Source organism: Sarcophilus harrisii, chromosome 5 (assembly GCF_902635505.1).
Source record: "Sarcophilus harrisii chromosome 5, mSarHar1.11, whole genome shotgun sequence".
NCBI lineage: Eukaryota > Metazoa > Chordata > Mammalia > Dasyuromorphia > Dasyuridae > Sarcophilus > Sarcophilus harrisii.
Genome location: NC_045430.1, coordinates 92,275,513 through 92,282,725, shown reverse-complemented (window position 1 = coordinate 92,282,725; position 7,213 = coordinate 92,275,513).

Here is a 7,213-nt window from a genome sequence, read left to right as displayed (position 1 = left end):
AAAATCATGCATGGGATCATTTTCAGGCTCTGTAGATTAGTAAAATCTTCCCAAAATTTATAGGCTCAGAGGACAAGGGAACTAACTCCTGGAAATTTAATGCTCTGCCCTGAAATTCTCTAGTCAGAAAGGGTTTGGAGAGGTGAGGAAGCTGCTTTATATTGTAGTCTGCATAGCTTTATTACCTTTTTGCCTCTCGTATCATTTGAAGATCATTCAAGGCATGGTAGTGTGATACTCTTTCATTGTAAATGTCATTTGTATCTTCACCCGCTGTAATTTTCAGAAGAAATCAAAGAAAATGACAAAATGCTTGGAGGGAATATGAAAAAATAGATAACTCTAATGCACTATTGGTGGAGTTATGAAAAGATATAAACATTCTGGAGAACAGTATGGAACTATGTCCAAAGGACTTTGCATACCTTTTAACCCAACAATACTTCTACTAAGTCAATATCTCAAAAGAAATCCAAGAAAGAGGAAGAAGACCCCCAAAACAACTAAAACTAAAAAAACTAAAGCTCCCTCCAGAAAACCTCCCCAAGAAACCTGCTTTCTCCCAGAGAGAACCATTATTATTTTAAAGAAGAGAAAAACACCAACACTAAATGATTTCTACAAACGAGTTTCAAAGCTTGGATTCTAATCTCAAAGCTATTGCTCTTTTCTAGGCATCATAGTTTAGCCTAGTTTTTTAAAAAGTAAGAAAGAAAAAGAAAACCTAATTTACAAGAGCATTGGACTGTTATAAACAGCAAGGTGTCATAGTGGAAAGGGTCCCCAACTCAGGAACACGAGTTTGAATCCAGCCTCAAATACTTTGTGTAACCTGGGCAAGTCACCTAATCTCTCAGGTGGTTTTCTCATTTATAAGATGGAGATAATACAGTGTGTATATGTATGTACATATATATAGCATATATGAATAGCTATTTGTGGATATATGATGTATAATGCATGTATATAGCTTTACCTATAGCTACACACATGCAATATATATACATTGAATGTACATGTATATATAGACAATGTAACAGCAAATAATTGAAAACTGAGGGGATACCCACCAATTGGGAAATGGCTAAACAAGTTGCAGTATATAATTGTGATGGAATCCTACTGCATTGTGTGAAATAACAAATAGAATGGTTTCAGAAAAGCAGATTGATTTATATGAAGTGATACAAAAAAAACAAAAACTAAGGGAATATTGCACACAGTAACAGCAATGTTGTAGTGATGATCAACTGAAAGACAGCTACTCTGATCAATAAATTATTCATGGCAATTTCAAAGAACTCATAATGAAAAATTTTACCCACCTTCAGAAAACTGATGGAATTTCAATGTAGAGTGAATTATGTGTATTTGTGTGTGTGTGTGTCACACACACACATAAAACTTTATTCTTGCTTTTTAAACAACATGGCTAATATAGAAATATATTTTATATGACTTCATATGTATAATGGGCGTCACATTTCTTGCCTTCTCAATATGTGAGGGAAAGGAATGGAGAAAGGGAGAGAATTTATAATTGAAAACAAAACAAAAAATTTAGAAAAACAAACCATCTCATGCTTTTCACTTGGCATGCAAAAGGGCTGCTCACACAGATATGAGAGTTTCTGACATCCTTTCCACAGAAGATGTCCATTTTTTACTCCTTAATTGAATGAAGGTTAGAGAATTCCATTTACTTTTTCCTTATTTTGAGGATACACCCAGAGCTCTCCTCACATTTCCTTTCCCGCTGCCAAAAGGATCAACACCTGATAAGTTTCTCTGAGCAGTTGAAACTAGCAATTTTTGCACCTAAGGCAAGAGACAGGAAAATCATCCTTAATAAAAGCATGAGAGGAGAGGGTGCAGAAGATAATTTCACCTCCCTGTTGCTTTGGGGAATCAGGGGTTTGAGTCCAGGAAGACTGAGGGAACCAGAATCATTGATAAGGAGCACCAGGCCCAGCTGTGCTGCTGAATCGTGCCCTGGATGAGAACCAGGCACACCTGGTGAAAGCAGAAGCAGTGGGGCAGGGATGCTCCTGACTAGGGGCACTTGCAGGAGAATGGAGCTCTTGGTTTGAGGTTCTGGGTCAAAGGGGAGAGCTAAAAGCCAGAGGAACCACCACAAATGCCACCACCATCATCCCAGAACTAGAAATGATTACAATACATTATTATTTAAAAAAAAAAAAAAAAAAAAAAAAGGAAAAAGAACCCACCAATAGAAAGTTACTTTGGGAATAGGGTAGATTGGGGTTCATTTTCAAAGGAGGATACTGAAATAAAAGGAGCATCTCTTATCCCAAAGAGTAATGGCAAATGGTTACTTATCCAAAAAGGATTTATAGAACTCAAAAAAGACTTTAAAAATAAAATGGGAGAGATTGAAAAGAAAGTCAAACCACCTCTATACAAAAAGATTCCAAATCTTAAAAGAGGAAAATGGCTCTGAAAATTAGAACTGGGCAAGGGCAAGGCAGTGAAGCTATAGGAGACCAAGAAATAAAAGAAAATGAAAAAATACAAGAGAATATGAGGTATCTCCCAAGAAAAACAAATCAGAAGAACAGATAAAGAAGAGAAAACAAGTATAATTGGTCTACCAAAAATTTATGACCAAAACAAAAAAAAAAACAACCCAACAACTTTGACACAATAATGCAGGAAATCATTAAAGAAAATTATCCCAAAGAGGAGAAAGTAGAAATAGAAAAAAATCTCTCAATTACCACCTCAAAGAGATCTTACAAGGAAAATGTATAGGAATATCATTACTAAATTTCTAAAACCCCAGATAAAAGAAAAAATTTTACAAGCAAGGATAATGCAACAAGAAAAAATAGCAATTCAAATATGCTGGAACTACAATTAGAATTGCGTAGGACCTATCAGTGGCTATAGTAAAAGACTCCAGGTTCTGGAATACTATACACTGACAATCAAAAGAACTAGAGTTGTGCATAGCATTTACACTCCTTCTGTTATTGTTTGCTTGCATTTTTGTTTTTCTTCCCAGGTTATTTTTACCTTCTTTCTAAATCTGATTTTTCTTTGCAGCAAGATAACTATATAAATAAATATGTATGCATATATTGTATTTAACATATACTTTAACATATTTAACATGTATGGGAGTATCTGCCATCTAGGGGAGGGAGTGGCGGGAAGGAGGGAAAAAGTTGGAACATAAGTTTTTGCAAGGATCAATGTTGAAAAATTACCCGTGCATGTCTTGTCAATAAAAAGCTATAAAAAAAAATTTTTCCCCAGAAAAATAAATAAATAAATGCAAAAGGAAAAAAAAGAAAAAGAAAAAGAACTGGAGTTGTGGCCAAAAATATCATATCTAGAAAGATTAATTATAATATTAAATTTTAAAAGTGGACATTTAATGAACTCAGATTTTCACAATTTTGTCTCAAACTTGAACTCAAGAGAAAATTTACTATATGAGCCAATCTGAAAGACTAATTTCAAGAAACTCAATTAGGACAACTGTTTTATATGTGAAAAGTAAACCATATGTCTAAGATTATCATTTAGTTATAGGGTAGTACAAAAGAAATATTGGGATAAAGCTAAGTATGATGTGATTCTAAAAAGCAAAACCATGTAAAAAAGGTAAAAACAGTAAGTATGCTATATGAATGAAATGCCAGAGGAATTAGATGGGGAAGAGAGCTGATAGTTCTGAAATCCTACTCTGATATGAGTTAAAGAAAGGAAAATACATATGTATCAGGATGTTATATATCCTGAGATATATATAGTTGAGTTAAAGAAGGGAAAATACATATGTATTAGGATCCCGATACATATGTATTTTCCCTTCTTTAATTCCATATATCCTCCAAAATCTACTAAGAGGTAATAGTGGGAGAAAATATCTGGGGTATAGACAAGTATGTAGATTAATAGGAATAAAATAAAGAGGGAGGAAAAGGGTTTCCAGGGTGGAGGGAAGCAGTGGGGAGGTCAAGTAATAGCAAGGCAAGTTTAGGAGTAGAACTAAAAAAGAGTTGGCAGAGGGATAGCTAGTTGGTGCAGTGGATAGAGCACTAGCTCTAAAGTCAGGAGGACCTGAATTCAAATGTGATCTCAGACATTTAATACTTCCTAGCTGTCTGACTCTGGGCAAGTCACTTAACCCCAATTTCCTCAGCCAAAAAAAAAAAAAAAAAAAAAGAAGAAGAAGAAGAAGAAGAAAAAAAAGAGTTGGCAGGGATAGTAAAGGAGATATATCTAAATACAATAACAATGATCAAGAATGTAATTTGTTAAGAAAAACAGATGGGAGTAGTTAATCATTGATCTTAAACTCAAACTTTAAAAAAAGATTCAATCAAGAAAGAAATCTACGTTATATGTCAGTCATTAATTTTTAGATGTATGTATATATACACATGTACATATATACACATATATATGTGAATGTGTGTTTGTGGGTATGTTATGTGAATATATGTATGTCTGTATGTATAAATATATCCATGTTTAACTGTAGCCTGTTTTGTGGGAGGTGGAGGGTAGGAAAGGGAGAAAAAAGAGTAAAATAAAAAGTGTATGGAAGAGAAGGAAAAAATCCTTCAAGGAAGCAAAGAAATGATGCGCAGTTATGAATACAAAGTTTTCTATTATATGTGCTTTCTTGAAATGGAAATTTACTGTTAGATATTTTGAATCTTCCATTATATTCTGCTGGACATATAACAGTTTTTTTTCTTTCTATGTTTCTTTCATTTTCTATTTTTTGTTTTTTTCTTATTTTGCATTTAAGGCTTAAATAAATTCTTTAAAACTGGGGAGGAGCCCATCAATTGGAGAATGGCTAAATAGGTTATGGTATATGAATGTTATGATATATCATTATTCTATAAGAAATGATCAGCAGGACGATTTCAGAGAGGCCTGGAAGCTTACATGAACTGATGCTAAGTGAAGTGAATAGAACCAGGAAATCATTGTACATGGCAATAAAAGATTATACAATGATCAATTCTGATGGACCTGGCTTTTTTCAACAAAGAGATAATTGAGGTCAGTTCCAATGATCTTGTGATAAATAAAGCCATCTACACCTAGAGAGAACTGTGGGAAATGAGTGTGGATCACAACAGAGCATTTTCACTCTTTTTTATTTTCTTTCTCATTTTTTTCCTTTTTGATCTGATTTTTCTTATTCAGCATGATAATTGTATAAATATGTATACATATATTAGACTTAATTATATTTTAACATGTTTAACATAAAAAAGGGGGGAGAATTATTCCTGCTATTTAGGCCTGTGCATAGTCATTTCAGGCATCAAAGGATATTAGGTATTAGTGATGATAGGAGATGTGATAGCCTTTACTATATAGTAAAGGACTATAACTCCCCTTTTCTCCCATCTTGCTATATCCACAATCAGATGAGACCCAGATCACCCATATTTCCTGTGTGTGTGTGTGTATTGTAGTATTAGTAATAGCACTAGTAGTAATTGTAGTTGTAGTTGTGAATGCAAGAAAAATCTGATCATTACTGAGCTGGTAAGGTAAGGGGTGGTGCACTGATACTTATCTGTCCCCTGGTGTTCATTATTTACCAAAAGCATGCATGTCCTCTTTTCTCTTTGGGGAGTCCTGAAAATCTTCTCCCCAGAAACAAAAGGTATAAACAACTTAGGGTTCACATATACCCTGTGCTTCTTCCCATCCTGTCCCATGATTAAGCACCAAGGTATCATTGTTTTGAGGTCCTCTGGTTCTATCCCACCACTTTCCCACTTATGCTGACTCTGAGCCTTCCTTGTATTGCAAGGTGAGAGGCTAGGCCATGATATAAAGGATGATGGACAGCTAAGGCCACCCAATCTCAAACCCAGTGCTTGTTGGTGGAACAATCAGTCAATCTACTGTCAATCAATAATTAGTGATATGCCTACTATGTGTCAGGTATTAGGGATACTAAGACAATAGGTACATAATGTAGATATGTTCTGTATACAAAAGATAAGTTGGTGGGAAACTAGGTGGGCTAGTGGAAACAGCACCAAACCTGTCATCAGAAGATCTGAAATCAAATATGACCTTAGATGATTACCAGCTGTGTGACCCTTGGCAAGTCACTTAATCCTGTTGGCCTCAGTTTCCTCATCTGTAAAATGAGGTGGAGAAGAAAAGTATGGTATTTTTGCCAAACCCCAAATAGGGTAACAAAGAGTCAAATATGACTGAAGTAACTAAGCAACAATAAACTTGGTGAGGAAGGTATTAGAAATGAATTGATCATGAAAATCTCATTTAGGATGTGGCATTTGGACTGAGTTCTGAAGGAAACCAAGTACTCTGAGAACAAGATGTGAGAAGGGAAGGTATTCCAGGTATGGGAAATAACCTATACAAATACAGAGATGGGAAATGGGATTGTGTGTGTGTGTGTGTGTGCATGTGTGTGAAACAGCATGGTTATACTGAAGAAGGATAGTGGTGTATAAGACTAAAAATCTAACAAAGATGATTTGTATTTGATCCTACAGATAATAGGGAACTAGTAGAGTTGATTGAACAGGGTAGTGACACTCACAGTTCTCCTTTAAAAACATCAGCTGTGTGGAAAAAAGGATTAGAGTGGGGAGAAAGATTAGAGGCAAGGAGATGAATTAAGACATTAAAAAAAAAAACAGAATATTAACAATTATACATCCAAATAGAATTAAGAACTCTTACTATTGTAAATGAAATTATTAGACCACTAACAAGCCACTAGCTATTAATTACAAGGTTAATGAATGATATGCCATTGGCTGGAATAGATTAGAATATGTAGAGCATGGGCTGAAGGACTTCAGGATGAGCTAGAGTCAAGACAAATTAAAGTCCTTGATCTTTAAGGGGAGAAGTGAAGGAGGCAGGCAAGCTGCCATGTGGCTTGTCAAAGATCTCTGATTCTTGAGTCCTGAGTCACCAGCCTCTCTCCTCTTCCTCCTGCTGCCAAGTGACTCTGGCCCCTCTTCTCTCCACCCTCCAATCCTTGCCCCTCATTATCTTAACACCAAACATTCAGCAAGCACCAGTGGTGAGAAGAGCCATTTATCCAAATATATGGTAATAAAGTCATTGTCTTGAATTGAATAGGTAATTAGCCTCAAGTTCTCAGTTGTCTGATTCAAGCATACCTTTTTGGAGTTTCAGCCCTCTATAAGAATACTACAATGAAACA